Source organism: Arachis hypogaea, chromosome 12, assembly GCF_003086295.3.
Source record: "Arachis hypogaea cultivar Tifrunner chromosome 12, arahy.Tifrunner.gnm2.J5K5, whole genome shotgun sequence".
Taxonomy (NCBI): Eukaryota; Viridiplantae; Streptophyta; class Magnoliopsida; order Fabales; family Fabaceae; genus Arachis; species Arachis hypogaea.
Window position 1 is genome coordinate 57795894 of NC_092047.1, and position 13380 is coordinate 57809273.

The following is a 13380-nucleotide window of genomic DNA, read 5'->3' on the forward strand; positions in this document are numbered from 1 at the left end:
TCTCTAATCTTTTATTCTTCAGTTTAATCCTTCAATACAACAAATTCCCTTTGATTCTCTTTTCTTTGGTGCTTTGCACCTTGAGCCTAGCTGTGACTTTAAATGTTTTGTCTCAAGCTTCACTTGATACAAAAACACCACAAGCACTTAACTGGGGAGCTCTCTTGAAGTTCTGATTTTTCTTTTAGTTTTTTCCAGACAGTGGTGCTCAAAGCCTTTGGCATACTCTGCATAAATGCACTTGGTCTCGACTCTAAGTGTTTTGTCTCAAGGATTACTTGACACAAAAATACCACAAGCATATGACTAGGAAAATAACTCTTTGAGCTTTTAATCATGTCTGACCTCCCTAGTCATTGATGCTCAAAGCCTTTGACCTTGCTTTTATTTTTCTTCTGCTGTTTCTTTTGCTTCAAGGATTAAGCTTTCAATAATTTCAGAGAATTCATAATAGTTCTCTAAATTCCTGTTCCTTATACATCAACATCCTTTGATTCAAATTCAGATATGCATTGTTCAAGTCATGCATTCAAAATCACAGAAAATACCACCACATTTAAGTAAAGAAGACTACTCTTAAATATAAACTCAATTTCTTATGCAATACATCACTTCTTTTCTTTTCTTTTTAGATTCAAGCCCAGTGAGCGATACATGAGACAAATTTATTTATTTATTTATTTATTTATTTATTTTTAAACTAAAAGCAAATAATAGAATAAAAATAGCAAAATAAACTGGAACCTAGGAATTGAAATAACATAGGATCATGCAGAAACCAAGTAAAATAGCAGAAAATAAGAATATAACATAATAAGAACGGGAAGAAATATATAATGAAAGGAACTCAACTACCTCAGTTAGTCTAGTGGCCATCTCATTCTTCAGGCCGTGCTCCTCCGTGAAGATGATTCATTTCCCTTTGGTGCCACTAAAATAAACAGAAAAGTCACAAGCGAAGTGACAACATCAAACTTTAAAATTTGCTTGTCCTCAAGCAAAAAAAATCTGAAAACCAGGAGGGGCATAAAAAGTGGACAGAAGAATAAAAACAAAAGTTATTACAAAAAAAGAAAAATGATAAAAGGACAAAAAAAAGTAAAAATTAGTTAAAATCTTTTTATTTGTATATATATATATATTTATTTTTTTTAATTATATATATATATTTTGTATGGGGGGCGTATATAAGTAAAAATATAGAAATATATAAATATATGTATAAATATATAAATATAAATAAGGGGAGCGTATATATATAAATATAGAAATATATGAATATATATGTAGAAATATATAAATATAAATAGGGGGAGAGTATATATATATATATATATGGGGTTACGTTGGGGGCGTGGTTAGGATTATATATATAGTAGGGGATGGGGGGAGACGGTGTTGTATGTTATGGTTATTATGTGGGTATTATATATATATATATATATATATATATGAATAGGTAGGGAATGGTAGTAGATTGGGAATGGCGTGTATCACGGTTTGGGGCTAAGGGCTGGGATTTGGGAAATCAATTTTGTACAAGGAAGGATTGAAGTGGGGGAATCGAATCTGGCTGAATGATTTGGTTTGGAATTGATAGGGGTATGATGTTGGAATAAATTAATTTTAATGACCCAGATCATCTATATTGAATCACCAAAAATATATATATCATAATGTGGAAGCGTACCTGAATTCATAAACATGAATCATACGATTGGAAGAGTTTGGATCTTGTAGTTCTTTCGATCTTCTTCAACCAAAGCCTTCTGTATTCCTAGGTGGCTGAACTGCAACTCTTTTGATGGGGAAAGAGTAACAAAGGCGGCTTTGGTATATTGGGGACCGAAATTCTGAAGGTCTATTTATATTTGAGCATGGCACCCATTTAACCCTTAAGCACAAATAAAATAGTATCTAAAGCCCAAAAGATAACATATCTAAAATCCAAAAAGATAATTATCTAAGGAACAAAAGATAATATCCGATTTTATTCTCATTTAATTCCAAATCAAAAGTAACAATGACTTATTTAATTAGCATTTATAACAATAAATGAGATCATCATTATATAAGTCATTTAATTTGAAATAGCATAATTTGTGATTATAATTAATATATGTATTGCCCACAAATAAGTTAGAAATCAAATAATTTCCTAACAATCTCCCACTTAGGCTATACATATATTATTTCTTGACATAATCACATCTTTATAAATTTTATGCGCGCATCTGAATGTTATTTCTCTCATTACTTTAACAATCTGGTCCGTCTCATACATTAGATATGGAACTACTGCAGCTTTTATCACATTAATTGTCGTGATTAAACCACGCCAATCACCATCCTAATATACTTAACGACATAGATCAAATTTGGATGAGTAATATGGAAATTACATGCCAAGTGATCTCATGCATGTCTATTTCCAACTGGTCCAACTTTATTGAGATCAAACACAATACAAATATTGCAAAATGAACATTTCACATAACATGAAATAAACCATCAACTTAATTCTGTAGAAAAATAACTCAATATCTATCATAGGACATATAGCATAAACTCCCACTAAACCAAGACATCACAACTATTGACACCCATCCGAGCAGTGTGCTCATGAAAGACTTTAGGGATCAATCCCTTGGTTAATGGGTCTGCTAGCATATACTCTGTTCCTATATGTTCTATGAAAATCTATTTTTCTTGAATTTTCTCCTTGACAACTAAGAACTTGATGTCTATATGCTTCAATTTTGCCAAGCTCTTATTGTTGTTGGAGTATAATACTACTAACTTGTTGTCACAGAATATCTTTAATGGCTTTTCAATGTCATCTACTATACGAAGCTCAGTGACAAAGTTTCGCAACCATATGCCATGTTTGGATGCCTCAAAGCAAGCAACATATTCTGCCTCCATTGTTGAGGAAGTTACAAGAGTCTGTTTGTTAGACTTCCATGCAATAGCTCCTCCAGCCAAAGTGAAGATACAGCCTGAAGTTGAGCGTCTACTATCTTGGCATCCAACAAAATCGGAATCAAAATACCCAATGATCTCCAAATTTTCTGATCTCCAATAAGTGAGCATGTAATCCTTTGTTCTCTTCAGATAACGCATTACGCGTTTAACAGTTATCCAATGATCCATGCCTGGATTGCTCAAGTATCTACTCAACACTCCCACTATAAATGATATATCAGGACGTGTGCAGACTTGAGCATACATTAAACTCCCTAGTGCTGATGCATAAGGCTTATCATACATTGCTGTCCTCTCAAGATCATTTTTAGGGCATTGTTTGAGACTGAACTTGTCTCCTTTAGCTACGAGTGTGTCCATTGGTCTACAATTTTCCATGCCATATCTACTTAAAATCTTTTCGATATAGTTCTTTTGTGATAATCCAAGAATACCTTGGGAACGATCTCTTAGTATCTCGATTCCTAATACAAAAGAGTGATGCACACAAAACTTGTCTCTCAACAAATTTTCTTCGGCAAGTGTACCGAATTTGTCGTCAAGTAAAAACTTACAATAGAGTGAGGTCGAATCCCACAGAGATTGATTGATCAAGCAACTTTAATTAGAGGAATGTTCTAGTTGAGCGAACCAGAATTTGATTTGAGATTTGCAGAAAGTTAAATGGCGGGAAAGTAAATAGCAGAAACAGTAAATGCTAGAAATAAAGAGTTGAATGTAAATGGCGGAAAGTAAATTGCAGAATCTTAAATGGGAATGGGGTAATTGCTCATAAAAGTAAATGGCAGAAATTAAAGAGAATGGGTAAGATCAGAAATGGGGAGTTCATTGGGCTCAGGAGATGTTGCATTCTCCGGATTAAGTTCATTTTCATCTCTTCCTCAATCAATGCATTCATTGATCTCCTTGGCAATCTTAAGTGATCGAATTCCAATTTCTTGGTAATTCAATCTCTCAAATCTTGATCAATAGCCGATTCCTTGGTCAATTGCTCATGAGAAGAGATGAAGTATGGTCACTGATTATACCACATGCATTTCCCAAATTAAGTGTTGGTAGGATTATAGTCACATATCCATCCAAATCCAATTTGGTCCAGCATGAGAAAGCATTCTTAGCATGATCTCTTCATTCCTCTTTCAAGGTTCAGAAGAGATCCAAGAATGAATAGCTTCTTTTCCAAGATAACTACCCAATTGGATGAAGATTGAAAGCTTTCTAGTAAAATCAAGAGAAAAGATAGAACAAGAAGAATGAAAACTAATATTGATCCATCAAATTACAATAGAGCTTCCTAACGCAATGAAAGAGGTTTAGTTGTTCATAGCTTTGGAAAATGAAAACAAAGATGGAGAATACATGATGAAAATAAAACTAGAAGTGTAGAGAAAGTAAAATACAGAGAGTAGTTCTATGCCAAAGGCTCCCTAAAGTTTCCAACTCCCTTACTAATTCAAAACTACTCCTATATATACTCCTCTTCTGATCTTCTAGTTGGCTCTTCAAGTCCTGGGTATGGGCCTCTGGATCTTGAGTTTGAAGTAGTTATCCTTTTCCTTGGGCTTAGCTTTGCTTGCAGAGAGAAAAGGTGAAGTAAGCAGAGACTTTGGCTTAGGACGTTAGTGGTGTCAACGTTAAGTGCAAGTGTGGGTTCGAGAATGTTAGTGACAATCACCTTTTTCACTAACGTTCCTAACCCAAATATGATCACGTTGACTTCAACGTTAGTGGCACTAACGTGACCACTAACTTTGCCTCTTGGTCCTTCGCACACGTTATTGGGACTTACCTTTCCCAATAACGTGGAGAGTCCTCCCTTGTCCCTACGTTAGAGTCCACGTTAACTAGGTTAACGTGGCTTCTAACGTAGTAATGCCAATCCTTCGAGAACGTTAGTGACACTTACCTTTGTCACTAACGTTCCAATGTGCCCCTATTTCCCACGTTAGTTAAGTTAACGTGGCTTCTAACGTAGTCATGCTAGCCATCTCCAACGTTAGTGACAAAGGTGAGTGTCACTAACGTTGGCTCATCATCTCTTTATCCACGTTAGCTTCCACATTAACTAAGTTAACGTGGGAGTTAACGTTGCTCATGGTGGCTCTTGGTGGTTCACCCCAACGTTAGTGACAAAGGTAAGTGTCACTAATGTTGGCTATCAATTGCTCTCTCCACGTTAGCTTCCACGTTAACTAAGTCAACGTGGGAGTTAATGTGGCTTATGAAGGCTTGGCCAATGTTAGTGACAAAGGTGAATGTCACTAACGTTGGCTTCTCTTTTGCTTCTTAACGTTAGAGTCCACGTTAACTAAGTTAACGTGGCAACTAACGTGGCCAATTATGAGCTTGGTCCAACGTTAGTGACAAAGGAGAGTGTCACTAATGTTGGCCTTGTTGTCTTCTTCCACGTTAGAGTTCACGTTAACTTAGTTAACGTGACTCTTAACGTGGGCTTATGATGGCTTCGAGGGCGTTATTGGCGATTACCTTTCTCATTAACTTTGCAAGTTAGCACCCATTCTCCGTTAGAGGTCACGTTAGTAGGACTAACGTGACTGCTAACGTGGTTCTTGTTTGCTTCTTTTGTCCTGAAAGCAAGCAACAAAGTGCATCAAAGTTCTAGTCCAAGTCATGAGTCATGCATCATCCAATTTGTCATATAATTCATGCAAAATTCTCATGGAATCATGTAAAGTGCACAATGTATGCTTGAATCAAGATGTAAGTGAATATCTACCCAAAACTAGCTTATTTTCTAAGAAAATGCATGAAACTACCTTAAAAATAGTAAAGAAAAGGTCAGTGAAACTGGCCAAATTGCCCTGGCATCACAACACCAAACTTAAAGCTTGCTTGTCCCTAAGGAAGTACTGGAACAAGAGAATGATGAATGGAATGCCAAGAGAAAATGAGTCGTTCTTGTGGAAGTCATGTCCCTGGTTTTATGGTGGTTTCATGCATAGCAACTTAGGTTCATTCCTTCACTGGCTTTCAGACCTTTATCATGTCCTAGAATACTCACTTTGCTTGCATCCCATGAGACTTTTATTCATTGATCCCTTTTGTTTCTTGTCGATTCAAGGCTTATTTGTGTTCTTAGGCTAAGTGCTCTGTAAGGGGGCAACTCTTTAAAATAAGCTTTCGGCCAACACTCCCGAACCAGTTGGTTCAAGGTGCTAGGTGTTGAAACACCCCTAAGGACTTACTTCCTCAAGTCTCTCCCCCATACATACACACCACAGGCACATGGTTTGTTTATTTTCGTTCCTTGAGGTCTTGGTGTCCAGCACCTCTTAGGGCTACTAAATGTTCTGTAGCAAAGATTGCTCTTGATAGTGGACTTTCAGCTGATAATCCCGGATTAGTTAACCCAAGTTACCAGGTGATAAAGCACCCCTGAGAGCTTAGTAATCCAAGCAGATCCTTGGTACAAGAACACCACAGACACATCCCTCAAAACTCAAACCCTTGGTGCCCAGCCTCTTTTCTTGCTATTTTTCTTTTATTCTTCATTTTAATTGTTCTTTCCCTTTTTCTTATTAGGATCTTGTTATTTAGCTAGTCTCATGGGGTGTGTTCAAAGCATATGATTTAGGACAGATAATTGTCTTCCCACCTTGTTAGTGAACCAACTTAGCTAACTTATGACTACACCACAAACTTAGGAACTTACTCCATAGTATGAACTCCACTCTGGTCTTTTATAAAACACTCATTCTCTTTTCATTTGATTCAAAAGGACAAGCATACAAGTAAATAAGAAAATGATGCAGTAATGACATTCAGACTAGCAAACACAGCCCTAATCAACAAAAAGTTTAAAAGACAGAATTAAAAAAGGTTCAAACTAACATGGAAGCATGTTCTATATCATACAAGATCTTCCTTATTTAAAGCATAGAAAAAGATGGAACAAAGAGGGAACTCCACCACCTTTACTCATGGGGTTGCCCATGCTCTCCCTCTTGCTCGTCCTCTTTGTGTTTACTTGTTGCGCTTGAGCTCCCACCTCCTTTGCCTTTTCCAATCAACTTCTTCCAGAAGCCAGCATCTTCCATCTTCTTCTTTAATGTTTCCTTCTGCTGTTTCACCTTCCTTTCTTCTTGTTCTACAAAATCTTTTTGGACCTCATCATATGTAGGGATGGCATAGTGTAGATGATGCATATGACTAGACATGTAGTTCAACTTGGCTTGAGTGTTTACGTTGAACTCCTTCCTATGTAGTTGCCGTCCTTCATTAAGTACACTGAACTCGTTGAATGCTTTCATCTGACCTAGCTGCCACTGGTTGAGTTCTTGCAAGCGCTTATCTTGACGCTCTTGCCTTTCATTCACTTGGTTGATGGCTTGAGTGAGCTGGGAGTAGTGTTGCTGTTGCTTCTCCATTTGTTGTTTCTGCCACTCTTCTTGTTGGCTCATCCAGTTGGACTGAAGGTTTAGTATTTGTTCTTGTCCTTCCATATGTCTTATCCCCAAGTCTTCAATGGCTCTTAGAAGATGATTCAGATTCAAGTTGGTTGGGTCATGCTGTTCTTCTTGTTGATATTCTTCCTGATGAGACTCTTCTTGATGGGCTCCTTCTTTTGGTTTTCGCTTTCCTATTTGAGGTCTTCTTTGTTGTTGGGCGGGCGTAGTATAGATCAGACGCTGGAGTGTAACTAGCCTCCCAGGGTTCACCCAGTCTGGATTGCTATCCTCGAAGACTACCTTGGCTTTTGTGCACAATCTGAGAATGGTTCTGGGGTACCAAAGCCTGGCACCTGAATCAACCTTCTCAGCTGACTCTTGAATGCCCTCAGCTATGAGTTCATGCACATTGATTTCTCCACCCTGTACTAGGCAATGTACCATAGTCGCTCGATTAATATTGACCTCTGAATTATTTGCAGTTGGGAGGATAGACCTCCTCACCAGTTCAAACCATCCCTTGGCTTCCGGGCTAAGGTCTCCCCTCTTGATGAACCGGGGTCTCTTATCTGCATACCTTTCCTAGTCAGCTCCTATGACACATATGTCAGTCACTATTTCTTCGAGTTCATCATTGTCAGGGCTCTTACTTATCCTTGCATGATAACTAAGCTCATCAAAATGTGGTGATTTTAGCTGAAGAGCTCTTGTTATAGCATTTGGACTGAAGTCCACCTCTTTTCCTCTTACATAGCTTTTGAAGGTTGGGGCTTTGATTTTATCTTCTCTAACCACGTTTGCATAGAACTCTTTGATGAGGTTTGCATTGATCTTCCCTTCTGGGTTCGTGAGCCTTTGCCACCCTCTTTGTTCAATTTTCTCTCGAATCTGTGGGCACTCATCCTCGTCAATTTGGAATGTTAACTCAGGCAGTATTTTCTTGAGCTTTATCCGTTCAAATTCGAGCTCATGGAACGCAGTTTTGAATCTCTTCTCATCAAAAGGGATGCTCTCCATTGGTTCCTTCCTCTTTTGCCTCTTGGAGCTTGATGCTGCCATGAATTTGAGTTGATGTGTGAAGAAAGTGGAAGGTACGGATAGATGAGGAATTTGGTTGGTTAGGACAAGGTGTGAGGAAGGAGTTTGGATGCCAAAGGTGTGAAGTGTGAGAAATAGCACTTTGGGTGTGAAGGGTAAGTACAGACTAGGATTCACTTATATAGGGAAGTGAGGAGGAGATGAAAGGTGTGGATTGATGGGGTTGGTGTATGATGAACGGATAGGGTTCTGCAGGGCATGAGCACAAGGATCCTCATCTTTATGAGGGAGATTGGTTCGGTCTTCAAGGGTCTCATTCCTTCAATGTTGCATGGCAACATTTTCCAATGCATTCCCCCTTGGGGCACGTGTGTTGTACCCTCCTTTTGTGGTGTCCGAACCTTCCTCATTTAATTGTCCAATCAATCCCCTTCAATGCTCCTTTCCTTTTTCCTATAAAAATAAAATAAGAAAAATTAATATCATTGAGAAATTAAACTTTATGGCTAGAATAATAAAGAAAAAGAACTAGATTGTTTATTCATGAACACCAACTAACTAATTAACTGTGTATCCTTATATGCACATTGGTGGCACATTGGGTGACACCAAACTTAGTTTGTAGCACTGTGATGAAAAAGTTTTGTTCAAGGCTCCAAGACTAGCATGCTCTGAGTTGCATTCATGCTCTCTTGGCATGCTCTGAACACCAAACTTATTCTTCACTATATACTGCATAATAAGGATTTCACCAAGTGTTTGTCAAGTTTGGGTTGGAATTCATGAATATCAACTTATTCACTATTTTCTAAAAGCATATAAAACATGGGTTGCCTCCCATGAAGCGCTTCTTTAGCGTCACTAGCTTGACGTTTCCCCTTCATCAGGGAGGTTGATAATGCTTCAAGTCCTCCCCTCTTGCTGTGGACCTATATCTATTGGTTGTATCAATGATCTCTACATGTTCCAAGGAGAGAACTCTGTTGATAGTGAAGACCTTAGGTAACTGAGATGGTACAGTGGGGAGATCAGGGGGGATATCTGGGAAGTAAGCTGAGATCACTTTATCCCCTGGAGAGAAGTCCTCGGTAGGGATCTTCTTGTTCCTCCACCTCCTTGGTACCTTCTTCTTTGTTCCTTGTGATGTTGTCTTATTCTTTGTGACCTCCTCTTCTAAAGCAATGTGGTTACTGGTCTCATATGATTCTGGTGGTTTAGGTTCCTCCTGATTTTCTTTGAGCTGTGGCAGTTGCTGTTTGCCTTGTTCATCAATCAAGGGAGTTCCCAAATGTGCTGGTTGTGCTTCAGTGCTTGTTTCTTCCTTCAGTATCTCACTGTGATCCTTCCTTAGTTCCTTGTTCTCTTGATCTGTTTCTTGTGAGTGTTTGAAAACAGTGAAGGTGAGCTGTTCATCATGGATCCTCAAGATTAGCTCCCCTCACTCCACATCTATGAATGCTCTGGCTGTAGCTAGGAATGGTCTTCCCAATATGATTGGGTGAGTGTGACTCTCTTCCATTTCCAATATGACAAAGTCTGTGGGAAGAAAGTATTTCCCAACCTTTATCAACACGTTTTCCACCACTCCTATTGCTTGTTTTTGAGTTTTATCAGCTAACCTGATGACTACATCTGTGGGCATTATCTCATTGATCTGCAGCCTCTTCATAAGGGATAAAGGCATTAAGTTGATGCTTGCTCCCAAATCGCAGAGTGCTTTATCAAACATTGTTTCTCCTATGGCACAGGGGATGTGAAAACTCCCTGGGTCCTTTCTTTTTGTAGGCAACTCTGGTTGAATGAGGGCACTGCACTCCTTGTTCATCACTATAGTTTGGCCTCCCTTGAGTGAGCTTTTCTTGGGAAGTAGTTCTTTCATATACTTGATGTATGCTAGCATTTGTTGGATGGTCTTGATGAATGGTATGTTTACATGCAGAGATGCAAACAAGTCAAGAAATCTTGAGTATATTCTCTTCTCCACAGCACCATTGAGTAGTTGGGGAAAGGGTGCATAGAGTCTCCGCAGCTCCTATTGTGAGATTTTTGGTTCTTGGTGCTCCTCTTCCTGTTTCTCTGCTGATGTCTCTCCAAGTTGTTCTAATGGCTTGTTTTGCTCTTCCTCAGTCTTCTCATCACTTGTAGTGACCATCTTGCAATCTTTCCATCTTACTTTCTTTGCTTCACCTCTCGGGTTTTTCTTTGTGTCACTTGAGAATCCATCTGTAGGTTTGGGAATCTGCTCAGAGAGATACCCCACTTGAGATTCGAACCTCTTGATGGTGTCTCCCTGGTTCTTAAAATTGGCTCGCACTTCCTCCTTGAACACCTTGTTGTCTTGAATCTCTTTGCATATGCCTTCAAGTAAGTTCTCAATCCTTGAGAGCCTGTCATCAGAAGGTGATGGTGAGTTGAGATTGGAGGGATACGAAAGGTTAGTTTGGCTTTGGTAGAAGTGTTGAGAGGGGTGGTTATGTGGGTGCTGATATGGTCTAGGTGTGGCATGTTGGTGGGATTCATTGTTGTTGTGGTTGTGTCGTCTTTGATCCTGGCTTTGATCTTGTTGATTTCCCTATCCAAAGTTTGGGTGGTTCCTCCATCCAGGGTTGTAGGTTTTGGAGTATGGATCATGGTTTTGCCTAGGTAAATTCCCAATGTAGTTGGCTTGCTCCTGACTACCCTCTGCTTCTTCATTCACTTCTTCTTGGGTTGTTGATGAGGTGGTAATTACTGCTACTTGGTTCCTCTCCATCTTCTTGGTGAGGTCAGCCAACTGCTTGGTTATGAGCTTGTTTTGGGCTAGCAGTGCATCCACATTGTTTAGCTCCATCACTCCTCTAGTGTTCCCTCTTTCGGAGGCATAGAAGTAGTCATTCTCTGCTACAGTTTCAATGACATCTATGGCCTCCTCAATGGTCTTCTTCTTGTTCAGAGATCCCCCGGATGAGTGGTCTACTGCCTTCTTTGATTCATAGGAAAGGGCTTCATAGAAAATGTGTAGCTGCACCCATTCATTGAACATATCTGGTGGACACCTCCTTGCTAGGTCCTTAAAGCTCTCCCATGCTTCATATAGAGTCTCACCATCCTGCTGCCTGAATGTTTGCACCTCAGCTCACAGCCTGTTAATCCGTTCAGAATCAAAGGAAGTTGAAGCCCCGCTTCTCCTCCCTGTCATAAAACCAACAAGGTACAAGCAAGGAAAATAGATGCAGAAATTATTCTGTTAGAATTACTATTAGTGTGAGTGATGCAATATATCAAACAATTAGTGGGTTAGTGAACTGAATTGTAAATAACTAAAATAATAAACGAAAAAGTAGGGGGAAGGGCAGAAATTAACTAAAACTGAAAGCGAATTAACTCAACAGAAATTTAAATCAAACAAAAGAAAAATGCTCAATCTAGTTATCCTCCAATTTAATCATTGTTGATTCAAAATCAATCCCCGGCAACGGCGCCATAAACTTGATGCACACAAAACTTGTCTCTCAACAAATTTTCTTCGGCAAGTGTACCGAATTTGTCGTCAATTAAAAACTCATAATAGAGTGAGGTTGAATCCCACAGAGATTTATTGATCAAGCAACTTTAATTAGAGGAATGTTCTAGTTGAGCGAACCAGAATTTGATTTGAGATTTGCAGAAAGTTAAATGGCGGGAAAGTAAATAGCAGAAACAGTAAATACTAGAAATAAAGAGCTGAATGTAAATGGCGGAAAGTAAATTGTAGAATCTTAAACGGGAATGGGGTAATTGCTCATAAAAGTAAATGGCAGAAATTAAAGAGAATGGGTAAGATCAGAAATGGGGAGTTCATTGGGCTCAGGAGATGTTGCATTCTCCGGATCAAGTTCATTTTCATCTCTTCCTCAATCAATGCATTCATTGATCTCCTTGGCAATCTTAAGTGATCGAATTCCAATTTCTTGGTAATTCAATCTCTCAAATCTTGATCAATAGCCAATTTCTTGGTCAATTGCTCATGAGAAGAGATGAAGTATGGTCACTGATTATACCACATGCATTTCCTAAATCAAGTGTTGGTAGGATTATAGTCACATATCCATCCAAATCCAATTTGGTCCAGCATGAGAAAGTATTTCTAGCATGATCTCTTCATTCCTCTTTCAAGGTTCAGAAGAGATCCAAGTATGAATAGCTTCTTTTCCAAGATAACTACCCAATTGGATGAAGATTGAAAGCTTTCTAGTAAAATCAAGAGAAAAGATAGAAGAAGGATAATGAAAACTAATATTGATCCATCAAATTACAACAGAGCTCCCTAACCCAATGAAAGGGGTTTAGTTGTTCATAGCTCTGGAAAATGAAAACAAAGATGGAGAATACATGATGAAAATAAAACTAGAAGTGCAGAGAAAGTAAAATACAGAGAGTAGTTTTATGCCAAAGGCTCCATAAAGTTTTCAACTCCCTTACTAATTCAAAGCTACTCCTATATATACTACTCTTCTGATCTTCTAGTTGGCTCTTCAAGTCCTGGGTATGGGCCTCTGGATCTTGAGTTTGAAGCAGTTATCCTTTTCCTTGGGCTTAGCTTTGCTTGCAGAGAGAAAAGGTGAAGTAAGCAGAGACTTTGGCTTAGGACGTTAGTGGTGTCAACGTTAAGTGCAAGTGTGGGTTCGAGAATGTTAGTGACAATCACCTTTTTCACTAACGTTCCTAACCCAAATATGATCACGTTGACTTCAATGTTAGTGGCACTAACGTGACCACTAACTTTGCCTCTTGGTCCTTCGCACACGTTATTGGGACTTACCTTTCCCAATAACGTGGAGAGTCCTCCCTTGTCCCTACATTAGAGTCCACGTTAACTAGGTTAACGTGGCTTCTAACGTAGTAATGCCAATCCTTCGAGAACATTAGTGACACTTACCTTTGTCACTAACGTTCCAACGTGCCCCTATTTCCCACGTTAGAGTCCACG